The following is a 22960-nucleotide window of genomic DNA, read 5'->3' as shown; positions in this document are numbered from 1 at the left end:
CCCTCGGCCGCTGTCCTCCCGTGGCTCACCTGGGAGTGGACTCTGGACTTTACCCACATATGAGGCGCTTACCCGGAGTGCTGCTCGGGCCACCTGCTCTTGTCTGCCTTCCGCTGTGGCCTGGTCTAGCGGTGAGGTCCGGACCCTGGGCCCTGACGCCTGGGCCGCATGGTGGTGTTTGGACTGCGGGGGCATTGATTTTGGGCCCCACACAAGCGGAGAGGCCCAGACGTGCTGCGGGGGCCAGATTGAACTTGCTGGAGCCGCTCTGCACCTCCTGGCTTCCTCCAGACTACTCCATTGGGGGTCCCTCCTGCGCTCCACTGCACATCACTGTGTGGGACGCTTTGGCAGTGTTTCTGGCTGCTGGTTTCAACCGGCCTCTGTATAAGGCTCCAGTCTGGGACTGCTGCGGTGGAGGCTGCCCCTGGATGAATCTGATGCTGTCAGGGGCTTGTGCTCCCCCTCTTGGATTGGTGACCACACCCGGCCCTCTCTGTGATACTCCTGGCTACTACTGACTTTGTCTACAAGGATTCTGAGTTCAACCAAAGACAAGAGTCCCCGGTTCTCCTAAAGAGCAACCTACCGCTGCACACTTGAGACACAGATGACGGTCGTTGGTTGTTGAGGATGAAAGAATTAAGCAGGTTTTTCTGATTGCCTCCTGCTGGTTTAGTCTACGCTCGCCACCATCCCGCTACTGTTGGAAGGCTCACAGCCCCTGGAGGTCCCTCGAGTGTGAACCGCAAAGCCACGTTAACTCGAACTGGAGACACCCAGCACATACTGTAATTAACGAGCATGGGGGCTTCCAACTGCCTAAAGATGGTTAAAGACAAGACAGCCTGTGCCACTGTATCCAACACAATAACACAGTACACCACCTCTCGACTCCCCCTGCAACGTATTACGGGACAAACTGGTGCAGTCGAAGAAGGTGAGGATGGTGGAAGTAGCAAACCCTCTCGTGCAGACATACTCACGGCCATCCAGGGATCCAGAAATGCCCTTGAGAAGCAAATTGAGATGGTTTAATTTGATGTCAACTTGCTGAGAGCTGACCTACGTAAAGTGGCAGACAAGGTGACCACAGCCGAAGAGGACATACTGACCCTATAAGGTGAGCAGCAGGTTACTCAGATGACTGCAGCCACAAGGCTCTTGCGCGTCGAGCTGAGGAAGCGGAAGGTCATGCTCGGTGCAGCAACATCAGAATTCTTGGATTCCGGAAAAGGCTGAAGGTCAGTATTATAGACAGGATGGCGCAGTAGAGTGGCGCTATGTACACTGTCGTACAGATAAGAAGAGAGGGGGCTCGAGGCCCCATGTTTTGACTTATACTACTATGCCTCACAGCTACAGCATGCGTCCCGCTGGCTACCCGACTGGGACAACTGGGAAAACGGCTGCTGGCTGGACGAGCGCAGTCAGACATGCTCCCAATAGCACTGATGCAGGCTAAGGGGGCTGATGATGACCTGCCATATGTTGTCCGCCATACAGCAAGCATATGGCAGCAATCGAAAAGGTCCTAAGATGTGCGCCGATCCACAGGGAGCTTCCCAGTTGGATATTAACTCCCATAAGAGCTATGAGCAAACATATGTCCTTCCAGGTGTGGTGAGTCAGGAGATGCAACGTCCTTGCGAATCTCTACCCAAACGAAACGTTTCTAACACTTGAACAGGCCTGTGACAGTTTTACGTTGGGACAGGGTAACTATCTACACTACATGGGGATACTGGAGATTGCTAGAGTTACATTGCCCGAGTACCCCAACCCCCCCAAGACTGTCCCACAGGCTGGATGTATCACTCCCATATGGCTCCGGGCATAGGCTGATATCACTCCTGTACAAAGCCATGAGGCTGAACTCATCTGTACCGCCCCCACAGGGAGCGTGCAGCATGGGGGAGAGATCTACACATACAAATAGAAGGCAAGACCTGGAAGGCCATCAGCACGCTTACGGATACAGTTTCCTGCAATGCACGATTCAAGCTGATCCACTATAACTAATTACACTGCACCTACCTCACAACATTCAAACTGAGACATATTTCCCAGAATCATGCTGGCACGTGTCCAAAATGTAACGCTGAACGTGCAGGCTTTCTGTACCTGGCTTGGGCATGCCCTGGGATGCAACGGTTCTGGTCCCAGGTTGTGGCGAAGGTACGTGAAGGCACTGACCTCCACTTATTGGAAGAGCCACTGCTATCCCTACTAGGCCTGGTACATAGACCCAAATAGAAACAAATGGTGTACAAATTGCCACAGCTTATGATGGTTTCACTAGGCATAGAATCGCCATTGCTTGGATGGGACAGAGGGGCCTAGATGTGTCTGCCTGGCTTAAGGATGTGCAAGTGTGAGCCTTAGCAAAAGAAGTTCACATGAAATTTAACCGTAGAGATGACAAGTTGCAGGTAGAGCTATCGGAGTGGTGGAAACTGTGCCACTCGGCCCTTGGCTCTGCAGAGCACGAGGATGATCTACACAAAGCTGGGTTTGGCGGGAGTGACTCTGGTGGGATGGACAATGGGCATGTAGAGCAGTAATTGAGTGTGGTACAACTGTGTTCCCTCCCCTTACCACATGTACATATAGAGATGTATTCAACTTTCCTCATTGTCACATCAAAATTAATATTTAGAATAACGCTGCTCTCTGGAACACCTACTGCGTTGCTTAACCCCTTCGGTGCTCATGACGGAATGGTTCCGTCATGACCCACGGTTGAGCTGTGCTCATGACGGAACCATTCCGTCATGACCCCGCCCGCGCAAGATTCCGCCAGCACAGCGGCGGAATCTGCGCAGCATCGAAGGGGTTAAGACACCTGTATTTTACTGCTGCTGCTCATGTTTGTGTTGTTTTCTGTAAAAGGATAAAAACCCAAAAATAAAGTTTAACAAATTGTTGCGAGTTCACAAGACTCTCACAGGAGTGTGAAAAGTAGGAAGGAGTAGGTGATCTTAAAATACACTCTGGTCTGCACACTTTTGACTGTAGGAAGGAGTCTTACTGAAGGTGGTGTTTATCACAGTCTACTAATTATGCCTATTGGTTTGGGAAGAGTTGTGAGTAGAGTTAAGGCCCTTCCCACACACACCCTACTATGCACACCCTTCATCTGAGAGATAGGTTTGACAAGAAAGGTCTGTCACTCTGCATACATCTTACTAAGCACACCTGTCATCTGAAAGAGATCTGAAAGGAGAGGCCAGTCCATCCAAACACCATACTAAGCACACCCGTCATCGGAGACAGAGTTCTAAAAGTAAATGCCAGTCCATTCACAACTCTACTATGTACATCTGTCATCTAAGAGAGAGGTCTGACAGAATAGGGCAGTCCATCTTCATACACTACATGCACATCCACCATGTGATAGAGAGGTCTGAAAGGAGAGGCTAATCTATCCAGACACCCTACTACACACACTCATCATCTGAGAGAGAGGTCTGAAAGGAGAGGGCAGTCCATACACATACACTACAACACACACCTGTCATCTGAGAGAGAGGTCTGAAAGTAGAGGCCAGCCCACCCACACTCTACTAGGCACACCTGCCATCTGAGAGAGAGGTCTGAAAGGAGAAGGCAGTTGCACCCCACTCACTACTACACACATTCATCGTCTGAGAGAGAGGACTGAAATGAGAGGCCTGTTACTCCTCACATCCTATTACGCATGTTCATGGTTTAAGAGAGAGATATGATACAGGAGAGCAGTTGGTCCCATACACCCTTCTTACACTCTAATGTGGACACCTATTATTCAAGTGTGGGTTCTCAGTAGAGACACTAGTCCCATCCACATACTACTATTTCCCTAGAATTGTGTTGTGATCCTACAAGAGTCTCATGAGAGAAGAGTGCAAGCTTCAGGTAGTGACACATGCTGCAGCAGATTCGTTCGATCCTGCATGCGTCTTGCGAGACACACATGGAAAATTACTGGGCCTGCCACATGTTGTTTTATAATACCATGAGAGTTTTTTGAGATCGTATGGGAAGAAGTAGAAAAAAGGGCCAATGTTCAACCAATAGTTAACATTCTTATTACAGGGTTGAAGAAATGCTGTGATGTGATTGGGTTCAGAACCACAGATAGTTCAGATTGTCCTTGATGCTTTGGACGATTAGGAAACCTCTTCGAGTTGTGCTCAGCAGATGTGAATTAATTTGTTACTGAAAGAGACTGGTGTCTTCATTTTCATTTAGGAAAGAGCTCTGAGTTTAGGTATTTAATAGTATGCTTTATGAAGTTTGTTGATAAGTGTCAGTAAGTGCACTACTGTTGGTAAATTTATCCTACGTAAGATATACTGAGTGCAACTTTGTTTGTAGAGGTGTAGATTTCTCAATATAGTTTTTGAGAGGTAGACATTAGAATGTAGAGAGATATCAGCAAGTATTGCAGTTTGTGTTAAAAATGAACTGTTCAAACTGTATGTAGTTGTAAGTAAAGGAATCAGTGTTTCTCAAACTTTAAAACAAAGAATGTGGAATGTGTTAATACAAGCTGTAATGTTTTTATGCACCTCATTGTACATATACTTTAGCCCTATGAAGTGTTTGAGTAGTGATATTGCTATTTATAGAGTGAAACATCGTGGTGGTGTTAGCAAAGGTATCTCAGGAGAAATGTGTTACTTTATAAACTTTTATTAAATTCAGGTTTGATGTCACGTTCTAATTCATTTGTGAAAACAATGCACAGGGTGAGGGTGTGGAATTTTCCAGGACAAAGAAATGACAAGTTAATGACACAATAGATATAAATATGTGATTGCGGGTCAAAGATGTAGAAACGTTAAAAAAATATAGTGAAGAATGACAGTTATCATTTATTGACTACTATGTAACTGTTAATGTTTTTGGTTATTTTCTCTTTTTGCAGGAGGAAAATGGAAAACAGAAGTTGTGAATAAGAAAACCACCTTGTGAGAAATTATATGGAGGGGAAAAACCAGGAAAAAATAACTCTGGAAAGTGAGGAAAAAAACACTACTTGGAGAAGTGATAATGTTTTTATTGCATAGGTGGACATTTGTGATCTTGCACAGGGGTATGCTGTATAGGTCTACTTGTCTCTGAAGAAATCATTATCTGCCTACATAGCCAGCAAAAAAGAGCCTTGTTAGATGAAGCAGGATTATTGTCTTGTTCAGCAGTGAGTACCTGAGCTGGCACAGTGTATCCAGGTTGAAAAGATGTGGAAGCACATGAAAAGCTCTGCAGTTTAGCAGCACAAGCTCACTCTGCCTAAGCTAAAGTTTGTGAACTCCGTTTAAAAAACAATACCCATGAGATACTTTGCTGAGACTGTTTTGCTAGATGCCCACAAAACAAAAAACTGCCATACCAAAGACTCTTTTCCAGGCTGAGGTGGCTGGGATGGTGCAACTGCACCAGGCTGCCCATCATAATGTGAAGAAGACATCATAAATTAGTAAAGTTGGTTGTCTTGTTTGTTTTATTGTTTTTGATATAGTTTGTCAATGTAATTGTAGTTGTACTTTTGTAATGTTGTTCAAAAACGTTTTGGTAATAAAAAAGTTTAAAGTTACTACTTATTTGTTTGTGAAATAGTTGTTACATATTTGAATATTATTACAGTATTATAATGTTGACCAAAATTGGTGGTTCCTTCTTCAGGAAGTGCAGAAATGCTTCTTCATGTATATATAGCTATACAGTACTATGCACATCTTTCTTCTACAGAGACTTGTTAATGGAGAAGCCAATTATTTGAATACCCAACTATGGTGACTTGTCATGCAACAGTGAGGTCTCGGTAGAGAGGCTGGTCCATGTCCAAACTGTAGTGTACAGAGCTCTCATACCAAAGAGGGGTTTTGGCACAGAGGCCTGTGCATCTTTATACTCTACTACGCACTGCTATCAGCTGGTGGAGATGTGATAGTTGAGAGGGCAGTTATTTTGCACATGTTACTATATATGCTTGTTACTCTTGAGAGAAGTTTAAGTGGAGAGGACTGTCCCTGTGCACACCCTACTATGCATGCCTGTCTCCATAGGGAAAGGTCTGAGTGAGAGGTGAGTGTGTCCCCACATTCAATTATCCACATCAATCAACCAAGACACAGTTCTCAGCAGAGTGGATACTTTATTTGTATACCATATATGCACATTCATCACCAAAAATAGAGGTGGAAGGTAGGAGCAGAGAGAACAGTCTCTATCCACAGTCTACTACACACATGTGTTACTCTGGGTAGAGGTCTGAGCTGACAGAGCGGTCTCTCTCCATATCCTAATCTCTTTGCTTGTCATCCAAAATAAACCTCTCTGCATAGAGATAATTTTCTCCCCACATCCTAGTTGTACATCTGTCACCCTGGGGAGAGGTGTGACCAGACAGGTAAGCCAATCATCACATCCTACTGTGCACACCTATCATCCAAGAGAGAGGTATCATAATAGGGGCCAGTTTCTTCACACACCCTACCTGTCACTGTGGGAAGAGGTATTAGCAAAAATGTCAGTGCAGAGACCAGTCCCTCCCCACACTCTACTATAAACATCAGTCATTCAAGAGAGAGGGTCTCAGTAGAGAGGCCAGTCCCTCCTTAAATTGTACTATACTCACCTGTTATCCAGGACAGGTCTCAGAGGAGAGGACAGTCTTTCTACACACTTTACTATGCATACATGTCATCCCGGAGAGAGGTCTCAGTGGAGAGGCTAGTCCCTCTCCACACTATACTACGCACGCCTGTAAGCCCAGAGAGAGGTCGCAACTGAGAGGGCAGTCTCTCTCCTCACCCAATTATACCCACCCATCATTACAAAGAGAGGTCTTAACAGAAAAAACAGTCCCTTCACATACCCTGGTATGCACAATGTTCATGTGACAGAGAGATCTCAAAGGAGAGGCCAGTCCCTCCCCACATGCTACTATACAGATGTGTCATCCAAGAGAGGAGTCTCAGCTGAGAAGCCAGTCCGTTCACACACCTTACTATAGTCACTCATCATCTGAGAGAGATGTTTTAAAACAGAGGCCAATTCTCCCACACCCTATTATGCACACTGGTCACCCTGAGGAGAGGTGTCAGTGGAGAGGCCAGTCTCTCCTTATACCCTACTCAGCACATTGGTCACCTTGGGAGATTTCTCAGCATAGAGCCCCGTCACTCTTCACACCCTACTATACACAGTTGTTGCTCTATGAGAGGTGTCAGTGAAGAGCTCCATCTGTCCTCATACCCTACTCTGCACTCTTAACAAACAGTGAAAATATGTCAGTGGAGAGGCTACTTTCTCCTCACACCCTACTAGTGGGGACTATATAGTGTATGCACCGTAATGAAGGAAAGTGTAAATTCCACCCTCAAAATATTTTATGATCTCATGAAACTCTCGCGGTATTGTAAATAGAAAATGAAAAAACAAGTAGGGGGTTAGAGAAAATCTTTCTCAAGTAAGAGGTTTCACTGCAGAGACTTGGGTGTTTCTGCAGTCTAACACACATACCCTACAGTACAGAGCTATTATTCATGAAATATAGGTTAAATGTTTGGGCTCATTAGCATCTACAAATACAGGGGTGAAGGCAGGCATTTGGGTGCTCTGACGAGACTCTCACTGGAGTCAGTGTACAAAAAATGGAGCTGTAACATGAAAGAATCACACAATGTTGCAATAGGGTGCCCTGATAAGAGCCTTTGTATTTATAGTGTGTAATCTTCAGTTACACATAAAACTGGATGCATTCCTTGATCTTATTAAGGACGCTCCTGTTCCTTCGGCAGTGAAGTGCACTCCATCTCACCTATAGACACCTGGCATTTCAAACTGAATGTTGTTATGATATATTGAGCCCATGCCATGGTCACAAATAAATGCATTATTAACATGCTTTTGGGACTTGTCAGTCTTAGGACAAAAGTCTTTGGACCACTGCCATTTCTTCATATGACATAAACTACAATATACAAAGGCAGTGTGAGGAAAGAGAGACATCAATTGTGAAAAGGTCCCCTTCATTTGGATTTCAAGCGCAATCCCTGTGATTGTGCCTAGGTCATTGCCACCACAGTGCACTAGGTCTGGGTGTTCACAATCCAAAATGCACTCAACCATTGGTAATAATTGATTCCACTTTATCCCTCTATGGCCAATCCTAGTGATGTCCAAGTTTGGAAATCAAAGATTCTTGTCAATACCATAATTAACGGCATATTCTATAGCCAGGTGGATGAAGCTGTGTCACAAACTCCAGAGGTGAACTATGGTGCATTATGGAGGTGTCACAAGAGGAGTGCTCAGCTGAATGAGTAAGCTTCAGAAGGAATATGGACTTAACATAGGAGAAAAAAGGGAAATGAAGTAAAAATATAAATGTGATTGGTAGAGTTTTGTCTGTTAGAACAGTAGGTTAGAAAAGTAGGTTAGGTTGTGACTAACTGCTGTTTGCATGGTACACAGTTACTTGTTAAACAGGAGGAGGTTTTCTATTGGGTGATTTTCAAATTGTGGGACGATCCCGTGAGTGTCTCATGAGAATTATTAACAAGCTTCTGCAGGCTTGTGAGAGCCGTTAATTATGGTGGGCTCTTCTGGCTCTCGCAAGAGTCTCTGGAGGGATTTTGAGAAAGGAAAAAAAGTTAAACAGTACCAACCACATATATTATGAAACTATAGTTTGGTAACATTTTTCAACAACTATATACATTTTTTTGTGTTTTTCAACATTTTTAATTTGTGTTTGTATTTTAAAACTTTTTTAATAGGGTAGAACAAAAATATACAACTCAAGTGTGAAACAAATACCATCAGGTTTTTGGACAAAATATCAAGTCTTAAATATCAAGTGACGCTAACATTGAGTTTTTAATATCGTGTCACAGAAATATCGTCATGCAAAAATATCTTTGACAAAAAGTATGATTTTTTTCAAGGTAACTCATATTGTTTTCAAGAATATCGTTGTTGTTAATATCGTTTACAATAATATTGTTGTAAAAATATATATTTTTATTATCTTTATGTGTTTTAAATAATATTGCAATTGTATATGTTATATAGGTAATTGCAATTGTTATACATGTAATTCTAATTGCATATGTTATATAATTGTTGGTATTGTTTTTTAAACCTAGTTTGTAATATTTATAGTGCTGTGGCGGGTTGGGAGGTACAGGCTGGGAAGTTAATGAAGTATAATGAATACATTTTTAATCAATATTAATTATTTAATTGATAATTAATTATGTAAATTGTGTAAATATTCTTTTTGTAGGTTTTATTTTAGGTGCAGGTTGTTGGGTGTGTATGGGTATAGAGTGGGAAGTTAATTAAGTAATAATTGATTAACGATTAATTAATTATTTAATTGATAATTAATTATGCAAATTGTGTAATTTAAAAAAAAGTTATATTCTATGTGTAGGTTGTCGGGTTTGTAGGGGTATAAGGAGAGAAGTTGATTAAGTAATAATGTATTAATAATGAATTATTTAATTGATAATTATGTAAATTGTGTAAATATTATATTTTCAAAGGTAGATATTAGGTGCAGATTGTTGACTTTGTAGGGGTGTAGAGTGGGAAGTTAATCAAGTAAATATTAAATGTAAATTAATTGTTAATTGTAATCAAAATATGTAATTTAGTTGTGCAAATGTTTTAATAAATATATTTTTATGTTATATATTAGGTGTGTGTTGTATTTTTAGGGGGATAGGATAGGAAGCTATTTAAGCAATACTAAATGAACAATTATTTATTTATTATTATTAAATATTTTATTTCTTACATAATATGATGTGTTATAATTATTTATTTAAATTATATTTTAAATTTGGGCTGCTAGGTATGCAGGAGTAAAGTGCGGGAATTTTATTAAATAATCAATCAATAAAATTTATATATAGATATATCTGTATATGATTTTTATATTAATAGGTTATATTTTTGTTCAATAAATACATGTATTAAATATTGTATGCATTTGAAGTGAACTAATTTCCCTTCTTCTACACAGACTAGAGAGGGAATAGTAACCTTTACCCCTCTTGAGTCCAACGCTTTCCCTACTGTTGCGCCGGCTGGAGTGGGAATAGTAAATTTTACCTCTTCTGAATCCAACCCTTTCCCTACTGTTGCACTGACTGGAGTGGGAATAGTCAATTTTACCCCTCCTGAGTACAATTCTTTCCCTACTGTTGCAATGACTGGAGTGGAAATAGTAAATGTCCAACCTTTCCCTTCTGTTGCACAAATTGGAGTGGGAATACTAAATTTTACCCTTCTGCAGTCCAACACTTTCCCTACTGTTGCACCAACAGAAGTGGCAATAAAACATTTCACCCCTCCTGAGTCCAACACTTTCCTGACTGTTGCACAGACTGGAGCGGGAATAGTATATTTATTACTTCTAAAATGTAATCATTTTGTTAATATTGTTTAAATATATATTATTATCATGTGTTTATGTATTTAATTATATATTTTTTCTATTAAGAAATACATATTATTTTTAAGATATTTTTAGTAAAACATATTTTTTTACTGTTTACTTTGTATGTATACGTTTTAAAAAAACATAATTTTTTAGGTTTGGTAGAACAATACAAAGTAAAAATCAGCAGGCAGTAGTGCATATGGTAGAATATGAAGTGCACACAGTTCAATTATAGCTTTACAACATACATTTCCGAGTACACTGGGCACACAGTACCCCACAGGGAACAGCTATGCTCACACTGCATAAATGCCACACACTGGTACCTCGGTGCAACTGAATCAGGACCCCTGCCAGTGCATCACCACACTCTTTCGTCACTGCTGTCGCTATTCAACAAGGTTGAGTCTGATTCTGTATCTAGGAGTGTGTCACACAAGTCTCTCCAGTCCGAGAGATCATCAGTCACCTTATTATCTAGTCTGTTGAGCTTCATATGGATCTCCTTCGCCAAGGACCACTCCAGTACATCTTTATGCCAGTTCCTCGGTGTCCTTTGTACCATTCAAGTGATAGTGACCCAACATCTGGCCAATACTAACACTAGTTGCAAAAATTGTAATTGCATCTTCCTACTTTCTGGTCATTCAATGGTGCCTAGGAAACAACACTGAGGGGAAAGGTCTATGTTCAAATGCGTGGTTCTCGTTATGTCAGCGACCACCTGTCCCCAGAAGTCTTGCACCAGACTGCATTGCAATGCTAATTGTAGAAAGTCAGAACCACTGGCTCCACAACTAGTGCAATTATCTGTGCTGGTCGCGGTCATGTGATGCATGTCCTTGGGAGTAGGTAAGTTGTATGAAGGAAGTTGTAGTGTACCAGCTTAATGCGGTTGTTACACAAGACTGAATTAATTCGTTTGCTTGTCTGTGTCTGAGAACCTTTGTCTGACGGGGTGTCCAAGTCTAAGGTTCATGCTATGTGGGCCCAGGGTGGTGTCTCAGCTGCGACCATGTGTATGCATAGCCCTGTACAGGAGTGCTATTAGGTGGCATCCTGTACCGCAGTTTAGTAATATCCCAAGCATTTGCGAAGGAGAGGGCGCAAAACTTCCAGCCTCTATCTTTGAATCTTTTATTCAGCGTCGTCAGAGCCACCCTGATGTCTAGGCCCGCCCCTAGTAGAGAGATAACAATGGAATCTAACTGCTTGAAGATCTTGGTTGGGAGAGGGCTAAGCGAGTTCTGTAGCACATAAAAGCATCCGGGGAATTGTACCATTTTGGCTATTGCTGCCACACAGCCAATTAAGGAGAATGGAAACGTGTTCCAGAAGGCCACTGATGACCTAAATGCCTCTAAGACCCTGTCCACATTTAGGCGTTGTTGTAGTGATCTGGTGTGTGCTACTTGAATCCCTAGATATTTAAATTGTATCAATTCCCAGCACAGGCTGTCACGTGGCGGATAGGGACATTGTCGACATCACTAAGTTAGCATGGCTCATGCAACCATGATGCCGCTTTTGCGCATGTTACTACATTACTTTATTTTTACAAGACTCTGTTCATGCCTTTGACATGACAGCTGTCTACTGTGTTCATACTCTGCTTGTTTCTGGAGTTTAGTCTGAACATTGTGAGTAAGGTCGATAAACAATGTCCATTGTTATTCTGTTCTGGTCAGGCCCTAGTACCTAGACAAAACACACTAACGCAGCTGCTGCTGGAAGCTCGTACTTTGATACTACAGGGAATGCATGTTTAGGTGACACACAGTTGGAGAGGGACCTTTCCAGGGAGAAGAGCAATACCCAACTTTGATGTAGAAATACTGTATATGCCTTAAGGTATGGGGTCTGCTGACGAAACCCAGAGAATTCTCTATTATATAATAATAATACCTGTTCCTGCCAAAGGGAGGGAGGTTAGGTACAGTCCTTTCTCCATTGTCTTTATAAGATGACATCTCCCTTCATAATATATGGACTGGCTGCGATGCTAACTGTATTACTGTTATGCATTTTTCTGCTTGTTCTGGCTCGTATACTGCATGTTAGAGCACGTTAGTTAAAATAAACATTTTAAACTATATTTGTGTCTCGGTCAGATCTTATTGTGGACAGAAGCGAGAGTATAAGCGAAAAGGTGTGTTTTATTAACATGATTCCTGAGAGATCTGGGAGTGTTGTGTTCTGGGTTGTCTAATCATTTGCTTCTTTGTGTTTGTGTAGGAGAGTGAGTGAGACACTCTAGCTAGTCGGTCCTGGGCTTGTGAGTATTAAGGGGCAGATTTACAAGCCCCTTGTGACATTTTTATGCCACCATTGCGTCACTTCTGTGACGCAGCAGCATCATAAACAATACGCCATGCTGTGACACATTTACAACGTGACACATCAAGGGAGATGCTTCACGTTGTAAAGCCCTGGGTCACATTATACCTGCGTCAGGTATAATGTATGCAGGGGGGCTTTCCGATGCAAGAAAGCCTAGTAAAAGTAATGCAGTGAAATTTACAAGATTTCACTGCATCACTTCTACGACGCCACTGCGTCAATACCTTATGCCTGCTTGAAGCAGGTGTAAGGAGTGACGCAGCACAATAGGAATAGGCCTTCCTGAGCAATGCTGGAGTTGCGTCACATTTGCGACACAACTCCAGCAATGCGTTACCTTTACGCAAACAGATGCATGACGCATCTGTCAATCCTTGCGCCATGGTGCGCCGCATTGTAAATGCGACGCATCCATGGTGGCGCAAGTTTTTTTTTGCGTAACGTAATTAAACTGTTGCATCTCTGCTAAAATGCAGAGATGCATCGCTTCTTGTTATTCTGCCCCTAAGGCAGTAGGAAGGCTCAGCCCATATACACCAAGGGCCCATAATCCTGCACATAGTTCTGTGTATGTGCAGAATCCCGGTAATAAGGCCCAGTACCGGCAACTGATCCACTGGTGTGCCGACCAGTGAGGCGAGAGGTAATACAAAGGACTTATTGCAAATCAGGCAGAGGTCCGAAAGTTTGCTGAAGTCATAGAGCAGCTGCAAAAGTTGTGGCAAAGCGACCCTAAGTGAGGAAAGATAAAACAGAGCATCATCGGCGTATTACAAAATGATATGTCAGACCTCTCCAAGTTGTATGCCTCATTCCTGCATTTCTCTGTGTGCCTATATAGCCAATGGCTCTCATGCAGGTACAAATAAGGGTGAACATAATGGGCATCCCTGCTGTGTTCCCCATCCCAGCGTCCATGCCTCTGAGCGGCATAGTCCCATCCGCACTCTTGTGCTCTCCGCATAGAGGAGCTGGACCATCCACAAAACCGAGGGACGAAACCAATGACCTGCCGTACCTGGACCAGGTAGCCTCTGTGCACGGTGTTGAATGGGTTTTCCAGGGCCATTCCACGAGTGCCTCCTCCTCATCTTGATGTTCATCCCGGAATGAAGCTGTATATGAGGCATTAATTGGTTGGCCAGAGACTTGTAGAGCACCTTCACGTCAGAATTCATCATTGTGAGGGGCCTATATGCAACTGGGTTATCTGTTTCTACCCCCAGTTTAAGAAGCATTCATATCTTGCCTTCCCACATAGGCGGGGGCAATACACCTGCCTCCGATGCCTCTAGCAAGACTTACAGGAGTCCTTGTGTTAATGTGGCAGAGAATGATTGGCAAAATTCAAGTTGGAAGCCATCGCTACTGGGTGTCTTAGACTGCAGGAGCATACTTAGTGCTGTTCTAAGTATCTCCAGTCCTAACTGTTTGTCTAACGTCTCTGACTTAACTAGGGATAAAAGGTTTTATACATTAGAAAGAACATATCCATACCTTAATGTAGACTTCTATAAACAGAATCATTTTACAAATGACAAAACATCTAGACAACAGAAAGTTACAACCTTTTCAGATACTTCTGACTCTGAAAATGAGGGACCGTCATACCAATATGAATCACCTGAAGTATATAGTCCTTTTAATCCTAAGAATTCCCACCAGCCTTTTTTAGTCCAACGAGGAACACGCAGGGGCAAACAAAGAGTCAGGTTTCAAGCCCAATCTCAATCCAGAGGGAATTTTCAGGGACACCATTATCAACCAGATCCCCCATATCTACTAGAAACAAGAAACCGACAATACTGGAAAAACGGAATGTAATTCCCATCTTTAATCTGTCATCTCAACAGCTAGAACCCTCAGCTATAGATCTCCTATCAAAAGGCCTATCATATGTCCCCATGCCTATGCCAACACATTTGAACTCTTCCAAGATATCTTCTCATTTTTTATGAAAATTAGATTAAACAAATTCGTTGGACCTAGTGATCAAAGTGCAAATTTTAACCCCAATATTAATAGTTTAGCATTACCTTACACATTTACCCCTACATTAGAGCAAGTAGGACCAGAGGTATCTACTTTTGAAAATACAGTCCTGAGACAATTAGAACAAAATGTGAAATTTATTCCGAAACCCCTATATAATCTTAATAAAGAAGAATTTTCAGCAATGAATAGCTTGACACAGAATAAACTTTTAACAATAAAATGTTGCGATAAAGGAGATGGCATCTTTATTCTGAATACAGATGACTATAAAAATAAATAAGATGCTCAACATGTTGCAAGATAACACATTTTATTCCAAGATCAAGATAAAGACGATTTCTAGAATAGAAAAAAGAATATTGACCTTAACTACCTTTGCACTTAACAAAGAATACATTACAACTAAAGAATATGATTATTTAAATCTCTAGAAAGGCAAAACGGCATGTATATATGGAGTGCCAAAAATCCATAAAAATGCAGAAAATCCCCCATACAGGCCGATAGTTTCCACTATTGGGACAGTGACAGAACCACTATCCAAATTTGTAGACAATCAATTAAGACCATCTGTCTCTCAAATCAAACCTTATGTGCAAGATACGAGGGACATAATAAATAGAGTAGAGTATCTAACATTCAAATGTAATAATGATATACTAGTGACTCTAGACATAGAGTCATTGTACAGCAACATCCCTCAACAGGAAGCTATAGAAGCCACAGATTGGTTTATAGATACCTTTAAGATACCTTGCTCTAAACCATTTATAAAGGAATGTCTTCAAATAATACTAACTGAGAATATTTTCGCATTTGGAAGTCACCTTTTTCGCCAAATAAAAGGCGTTAGTATGGGAGCATCTGTGGCGCCCTCGATAGCCAATATCTACATGACAATGTGGGAGTCTAAATTCATTTATAATGAAGTAGCTCCATTTTTTGAGTCTGTTACCCACTGGTCCAGATATATTGATGACATCTTTTTCATCTGGACCAGTGGAGAAGACACCCTTTCTGAATTCACTCAATGGTTAAATCTTACAGATCCCCACTTGAAATTTGCGGCCAATAGTAGTACTATTCAAGTAGAATTCCTAGACATCAATATTGTAAATCGATCAGGACAACTAGAAGTAGATCGTCACATAAAACCCACTGCGAGGAACACTTTGTTACATTTTCAAAGTTTCCACCCTCGCAGCCAAAAACAAAGCATTCCTTTCTCACAATTCCTACGAGTTAGACGGAATTGCTCCAACCTATCTGGTTTTGATAGACAGGCTGCTATCATGAAAACTAAATTCTTCCTGTATGAAATGTTTTTAAATTTTGTGTTATATTTTTAATAAATTGATTATATCAATGTATAATTTATAGGTTTCTGTGCAAATATATTGACCATTGGTTCTCACAGTGATCCCTCTGGTTGAATGATTAATGGTTGTTGGTCAAAAGAGGACTTCGTTTGTGGTGGAATGTTGTGAAGTCAGATTTCAATTACTCCCAGAGGACGTTCCTTTTTGAGAATATGTGTTTATGGAACATATGGACAATGTCTACCCTGGAAGTAACTCTGGTACCTTCCTGGGCTTTTAAATACGTTGTGATAGGAGTGGTATGCTTCCTGTGTAGGATTTAGCCTAAAAGGTGCCCAGACATGTCACCCTCCTGATGTAGTCGTTTCTGGTATTTATCTAGACAGTCCCAGATGTCTGTAATACGCCTGCATATTGTGTGCTCTTCCCAAGTGAGGCTGCACTAGGTGAGGGTTCCATATGAGCATTTGCAAGCAACAGCTCCTCCCTAGTCAGTTTGGCCTAGAGCAGTATACAGACCCTGAAAGTCAGTCCCATACAGGTGCCGCTCAGCCCTGCTTTAAATGCCTCACATTCCATGGATCTACTCCCGATGAAGCCCCAGCTCACCTCGAAGTAACCTGTAAGTGAGAGCAACAGCGCCTATTGCCCTAAAGGGCCCTCTAGTATTTTTGTGGAAATCCGCCAAATCCACAAACCCAGTGCTTAGTCCCCTATAACCACAGTGCAAAAAACGGGGAAGTGATCAGACATAAAGCGTGCCAGATGTGTTATTCAAATGTTGTCTAGCCTGGGGAAACTCTCCATAAACACCCTGTCCAACATGCGTATTTAGAGTGCGTGGCAGAATGGCAGGTGTACATACTCAGAGCGGAATGTTTTCGGCGTGTTCCCCCCCAGAGTGCAGCCGTCATGTTTGGTTTCCTGCCTGTTCTAGCAGAGGTCCTGTCTATGTGAGGGTTCAAGATACAGTTTAAGTCCTCCAGCCACAGCAAGGGCATGTGAAAATTCTGAGTGATCAGGTCCTGTACTGTGAGAAAGAAAGCAGGTCATTGGTATTTGGGGCATATGTTTTTAGTATAACTAAGGCTTCATCAGTGATGTCATTTGAGATGTCATCAGTGATGTCATCAGTGATGTCACTGACCATGTCATGAATGATGTAATATGTGACATCATCAGCAGTGCATTGCGGGGGCACGAGTTATAGTTAGCTCAACTAACTATAACAGCAGAATTTCTATGGTTTTGTATGAGTGAAATGTCCAACTAACTATAACGTCCCTGAAACCTATGGTTTTTTCAGTGAATTTCAAAGATTTTTTAAATGCTAATTAGTAACTGTAACGTCCCTGAAACCTATGGTTTTTTCAGTGAATTTCAAAGGTTTTTAAATGCTAATTTGTAACTATAACGTCCCTGAAACCTATCGTTTTTTCAGTGAATTTCAAAGGTTTTTTAAATGCTAATTTCTAACTATATCCTCACTGAAAGCTACTATTAATAATAATAGCAGATACTTGTGTAAGTAACTAGTCCATTCCATCAGTACATGACTAGTAACTGGAATAATTACAGTGCTGCAAACAGAGTGCATGGTGAATTTATAAGTGCTTACGTATTGCCTGGAAGGGTGATTGAAGAAGTGCATCGGACTCACAGGAGGATTCCTACACTGCATGGGTAATAACTTCGTATTTAGAGGAGTGTATTAATAGTATATAGGTGGTTAGAGATCTGCATGGATAGTGTACAGAATATTGTAGATGTACTTGTATTAGTAATTAAGCCATTCCATAAGTATGTGACTAGTAACTAGATGTTTATAGTGCTGTAAAGAGAGTGCATAGTGTATTTATAAGTGCTTGAGTATTAGTCACAGGTTGTATTAGTATAAAGTACTGGCTGGGTGACTGGAGATGGGTATGGGAAATGACAGTGTCTTTGATGGACTGCAAGGGTAGTACCTGAGTGAATTAATCTTACATGTTTTCAAGTAGATATCATATTAATAGTAAATTATATTTACTTCTTTTTTTAATGCAAATTTAAAATATTTATAAACTTTAGTAACAAGGTCTGTAAAAGAGAAGAAAACAATTCTGTTATTACATATAATTTTATCGTTTTTGCAACACAACATAAGTATACAATTACATCACATTTTCAATTTGCCTTTTTTTGCTGTCTTCAGATTGTATTGAATTTCACCATAAACAGTGATTTGAATGTTAATCATCAGATGACAGCGGGTGAAAAAATACAATCAATAGGATTATAAAAAAAAAAAAAAAAATTCTCTTCAAAATATCTACAACAAACACAGCTTGGTATTTACATTTTCACAAATGAACATCCTTAATAACATAGTATATAATACAAAGATCAAATATATGACCACCTTCTTTTGAACACAATTTTCCAAATGCAATATGAAAGAATAGAATCAATAATTGAATCCGTAATTACCAACATCTTCCCAACTGGCCGAATGATGTTTCTGAAAATATTTCCATTAAGTATATCGAAAATAAATTTTTGAATTCATATACACACCTTCCCAATAGGCCAAATGATATTTCTGAAAACATTTGCAATGGGGATATCTAAGATAGACTTCTAAAATCATATTCACATGCTTCCAATAGGGTGAATAATGTATCTAAATTCATTTGTAGTGGAAATATCCAAAATATAGTCAGTAATTCATGTTGATATCTTCTCAGAATTTTGACATCAAAAATATTAAATATGAATTTGGTAATTCATTAGGCAATCAAACTTTACACTCTAAGGTGCCGATTCCGATCCTGTAAAACCCGGGTACAAATGGTCGTACGGAGCGTTTTCTCCGTACGACTCGTACCCGGGAATTCCACCGTACAAACCAGCAAGTACGATTCGTACAGAAATACCATTTCCATACGAATCGTAAAAAACAGCGTACAGCTAAAAAATACATACAATTCCGATCCTGGACTCCAATTTAGGTACGGGCCGTACCCACGCCCTCAGAGCGTGGGTACGGCCCGTACCACCATTGGAGTGGTGATGTAGGTGTACGCGCCGTACCCACGCCCTCAGAGCGTGGGTACGGCCCGTACCACGCGACCCCTACATCACCACTCCAATGGTGGTAAGGGCCGTACCCACGCCCTCAGAGCGTGGGTACGGCCCATACCACCATTGTAGTGGTGATGTAGGGGTACGCGCCGTACCCATGCCCTCAGAGCGTGGGTACGACCCGTACCACCATTGGAGTGGTGATGTAGGGGTACGCGTGGTATGGGCCGTACCCACGCTCTGAGGGTGTGGGTACGGCGCGTACACCTACATCACCACTCCAATGGTGGTACGGGCTGTACCCACGCTCTGAGGGCGTGGGTACGGCCCGTACCACCATTGGAGTGGTGATGTAGGGGTACACATGGTACGGGCCGTACCCATGCTCTGAGGGCGTGGGTATGGCGCATACACCTACATCACCACTCCAATGGTGGTACGGGCTGTACCCACGCACTCAGGGCATGGGTACGGCGCGTACCCCTACATCACCACTCCAATGGTGGTACGGGCCGTACCCACGCTCTGAGGGCGTGGGTACAGCGCGTACCCCATCATCACCACTACAATGGTGGTACGGGCCGTATCCACGCTCTGAGGGCGTGGGTATGGCCCGTACCACCATTCGAGTGGTGATGTAGGGGTACGCGTGGTACGGGTCGTACCCACGCTCTGAGGGTGTGGGTACAGCACGTACACCTACATCACCACTCCAATGGTGGTACAGCCCGTACCCACGCACTCAGGGCATGGATACGGTGCGTACCCCTACATCACCACTCCAATGGTGGTACGGGCTGTACCCACGCTCTGAGGGCGTGGGTACGGCCCGTACCACCATTGGAGTGGTGATGTAGGGGTACACGTGGTACGGGCTGTACCCATGCTCTGAGGGCGTGGGTATGGCGCATACACCTATATCACCACTCCAATGGTGGTACGGTCCGTACCCACGCACTCAGGGCGTGGGTACGGCGCGTACCCCATCATCACCACTCCAATGGTGGTACGGGCCGTACCCACTCACTCAGAGCGTGTGTACGACCCGTACCACGCGTACCCCTACATCACCACTACAATGGTGGTACGGGCCGAACCCACACCCTCAGAGCGGGGGTACGGACCAGCAGTGGACAGAGACATGTGAGGGGTGGGTGCAGAGGACTCCCAGCAGTGGACAGACATATGAGGGGTGGGTGCCTATCACTCCCAGCAGTGGACAGACATATGAGGGGTGGGTGCCTATCACTCCCAGCAGTGGACAGAGACATGTGAGGGGTGGGTGCAGAGGACTCCCAGCAGTGGACAGAGACATGTGAGGGGTGGGTGCAGAGGACTCCCAGCAGTAGACAGAGACATGTGAGGGGTGGGTGCAGAGGACTCCCAGCAGTGGACAGAGACATGTGAGGGGTGGGTGCAGAGGAATACCAGCAGTGGACAGAGACATGTGAGGGGTGGGTGCAGAGGAATAGCAGCAGTGGACAGAGACATGGGGGTGGGTGCCTATCACTCCCAGCAGTGTACAGAGTCATTGGTGTGTGTACATCATGATCAGATGAGCACAACTCCATGGGTGTATGTACGCATCCCTAATGTTCGACTATGTTGATAGTGCCATAACAACACATCACTGACAGCAGTGTCCCACTCCCATGAGGATGGATATCCTTCCCCCACTGCATGACACAACACATGTGGGTGTGAGGACAAATGACACATGCATACCCACCCCTGGCGGATGCAGCACAATACACACACAGAGATCATGCCACAAGACTGTATACTCATGTCAATGGCCACTACACTAAGAGAGCCAAAGGGAACACACACTGTCACGCACATCCCTGGACTGATAGGAATGTACAGGTGCCGGGACAGCCACCAAGATGTTGCCTCTCATGGAAGGAATAGGGTGGACTTCCCACAGATACAATGCCCATAATTGTCAGTCAGGTGCTCAAATACCCTGCAGAACAAGTACCAAATGTGTGCTAGGCTGGGATAACACACATGCTTAGTGTGGAAAATGCTGATTGTCGCCATTAAGGCATGACAACATACTCAATACACAAGTACAGTGACTAGCAAGGATGGCACAGACGATGCAGCCGGAGACATTGCTGAGCAGGCGTGGCCATAGTTGAAGGGATCCGTCACCAACAAAGTAAATGTAGACACAGGTCAGCACAACAAAAGTGCAACTCCCTGCAGGGTAGATGTCAGGTGCCACAGAGGAAGGAACAGTCCTTGGGACAATGTCTCCAAACACAAATAGCACACACGACCAAATATACTTTGCAGAGACATTGTGATGGCATGCAGATACCATGGTCCACCCCATTAGCATCAGACTACAACTTTTTCCTGACACATAACACATTACCACCACCCCAACTCCGGGACCATCAGCACCCACATCAATACCTGAAATGCAAATGTGTTCAAACTGAAAATAAAATGCTTTATTCAGCATTAACTGAAAAAGTAGTTAACAACACTATTAACAAAGGCACATGACCAGTCCAGATCAGAAGTCCTTGGGGGGACACATGACCACGCGTCTCCCCTAGCTTGCCTGCACATTAGAACCCTCAGGTTCATCGACTGGGGGTGGGGCATCATGTGGGGAAGGACTAGGCACCGCAGGGACAGGAGGTGTAAGGGTAGGTGTGGTGGGTGCAGGGACGGATGCCTCCACCACAGGGGGTGGGGCAGCGAAAAAGGTGGAGGTCAGCTCAGCGCTGCACACTGCTGCCAGGTCGTCAAGCGTCTCCCCTTCACCCGAAGACAACACAGCCTCAAAGGAGGGGCGGGTCGGAGTGAAGGGGTGCCGCGCTACTGGGGGAGGGGGGGACAGGGGGGGGAACTCAACTCCCCTAACCGTGGAGTGCCGTTCCCGTTTGCGGGCTGGAGAGACTGAGGGGCTGAGGCCCAGCACAGCCAAGTAGGCCTCTTTGTCTGGATGTGTGGTAGGGGAGCCGAGGGGAGTGCCTTTGGAGGGACTGGTTAGTGCGCCATGCGGCCTCGGACTTTGGCTGCATGTATGCCTGTGTGACCCAGACCTAGTGGGTGTGCCCTCATCCCCCTGAGTGTGCATGCCAGGAGGAGTGCGCTTGCCCTTACGTGGTGGTGTGCTGCCTGTGTCTGGTGGGGTGCGTGCTTGTGAATGTCTGTGTATGCTTGGGACAGGTATGGGAGTGGGAAGTGTGGATGGTGCAGGGGTGGGGTGGACAAAGCGCTGCAGGAGACTCACTGCTGCCATCAGTGAAGAGTCCATGGACCTCAGCAACATCCGTTGGTCAGACATCGCTGATGAAATGCCCTCCATGTACGACACCATCTGTGTCATCATTCGGGTGTGGCCATGAAGGACATTCAGCAGCGATGTCTGTCCAACCTGCAACTGCCGCAGAATGTCCACAGACTCTGCAGTGAGGGCAGCAGGGGGGACAGGGGCAGGGGGTGCGGACATAAGGGACCGGAGCAACTGGGAGGGCGGTGATGGGAATGGAGGGGGGGTGACAGATGTAGTGCTGCTGCCAGGTGTCGTAGCAGCCTCCGCCCCCTGGAGGAGTTCAGCATCGGACCCGTCTGCATCGTAGTCAGTGTTGTCACTAGACAGGTCCTCCGCCTGACTCCCCTCGCCCTCCATGCCACTTGCTCCCGCAGACTCCGCAGCAGTGGTGGCAGCGGTGCTGGATCCCTCCTCCACGTCCGTGCAGGTGTCTCCCTCGGTGTCCTCCGATGATGCTGTGGGCAAGGTGAAGAGACAGAAAAAAATCAGTCACCTGTATACAAC

This window comes from Triturus cristatus, chromosome 5_1, assembly GCF_964204655.1.
Source record: "Triturus cristatus chromosome 5_1, aTriCri1.1, whole genome shotgun sequence".
In the NCBI taxonomy this organism is placed as follows: Eukaryota; Metazoa; Chordata; class Amphibia; order Caudata; family Salamandridae; genus Triturus; species Triturus cristatus.
Note: the sequence above shows the minus strand (reverse complement) of the source record.